Below are 1,923 nucleotides of genomic sequence, written 5' to 3' on the forward strand. Positions count from 1 at the left end.
CGAGATGATTGACGAGACGATGCACCGACCGACAACCACAAAAGTTTCAAATTAAGAATCAAGAAGAACAATCTATTTGGGTGCGTTCCGTTCACGTGTTTTGAGATTGCAATGTTACTTATGGTGCGTTCTGAAGTAGGTACAATGGAAGAGTCAAAAATACAATTTCTTGTACGATTTCAAGTGTTTTATGGTAAAATCATGTTCTAAAATTGTTTGAATTTAATGTTTTTAGTCGGATACAATTCGATATGAAATTATTTTTACGTTCGCATCACCTGATTTGTCAAGACAATTTAAGCTCAAGGAGAAAATTTTCCTGTCTGGGACATGCCTTTACAAGAAAAATTATATTTAAAAAAGTAACTAATGACACGTTCGGATTACAAATATTCTTTGCACTCTCGTGGATAAAATGCGATTTTGCTATCTGTTTTTAAAGAATAAAAAAGTCCTTTCCGAGCTAGTGACGTTAAAATATTATTAAATGAACATTCGGCATGAGTGTTGACTATGTAGTGTGTACTAAGGAGTTAGTTATTGGGTTTTAAAATTTCTGGAATCGGAACCAATTTTTAAATCTCAAACGCACGAAGTCTGGTTTTTACTTCTATTAGTGAACGAAATTCACAAAATCGAATGACGAATTTCAAAAATCGGCCCCCTGTATTTTCTGTTCTCCGACCGGCAAGCGTCAAATTTTCGCTGCGCTAAACGAAGTTTCCACTTCCCAGCTCCGTCGAACAGATAGTATACCAATACATACCTTATAGCCATCAGTAAATGAGAAATCCTCGGATCACATCATGTTTGTTGACCTCGGCTCCGCCTCGGCCGACATGCATGTAATCGAATATATTTCTTACTTTACTAGCCTATGTATGGACCAGGCAGGCCAGTATGGTCGCGCGATAAGTGATAAAACATCTGGCCGTCCCTATCGCACATACAAATAGTGCGATGGGGTCGGCCTGGTGTTTTATCATTTATCGCGCGACCATTACTTGCCTGCCTGGTATTAGTATATATTACATTTACACCAGGGTACGTAGCCGAACGGCACAAACGCTGACGAAACGAAACTCTCGTAGATATCTATCTCTATCGCTCTTGCGTATTGGCGCGGCGCGACAGAGCCATACTACCTTTCACGCCGTTTCGTTTTCGTTTCGCGTCGCAGAAATGCCAGTCGGCTACGGCACCCGGCAGGCAAGCACGATCGCGTGATAAATGATATAACGTCGGGCCGTCCTTATCGCACTATTTATAAGTGCGATAGGGACGCACCGATGCGATATTTTTTTTTCTAACAAGTGTGCTACGCCCACAGGTCACAAAGGACAAATATTAATTATAATTTTGATAAGATGACTGATCATAACCTTTTTGACGCTGCGTGCGTTGTGAAATACAAATGCTGTCACTCGGGCGCTACGTCACCGCGTAGCATAGTCCCAAACTGAAACTGAACTTTATCCAGTTTATCCATATATGGGTATGTCGTATGTTACTGCTTAACCTTTTCTACGCCGTGTCTCATACAAACCCACCGGACGGAAGTATCAAGATGGAAGTAAGAGTCTATGTAGTCTGTGACCGGTTAACCGTCATTGGCCAATATTCTACGTCTTTGGCGTTTAACCTGCGGTGCCAATATGCCGCTGTATAAGTTGTTAGACTGTGAACAACTGATGAAACTATTGATAATGAATCTTTCTCGCCTTTCACTACTATAAGTGAAAGCGTAGTTTACACAAATGTAATAGGTACCTACCTACCTAATATTCACGAAATTTGATATCATCCTTATCCTCCTTGTGTTATCCCATTCGCCACGGCTCGTGAGAGCCCAGGGTCCGCTTTGACAACTAATCCCAAGATTTGGCATAGACAATTTTACGAAAGCGAAAGCGACTGCCACTG

Source organism: Leguminivora glycinivorella, chromosome 1 (assembly GCF_023078275.1).
Source record: "Leguminivora glycinivorella isolate SPB_JAAS2020 chromosome 1, LegGlyc_1.1, whole genome shotgun sequence".
NCBI classification, from domain to species: Eukaryota; Metazoa; Arthropoda; class Insecta; order Lepidoptera; family Tortricidae; genus Leguminivora; species Leguminivora glycinivorella.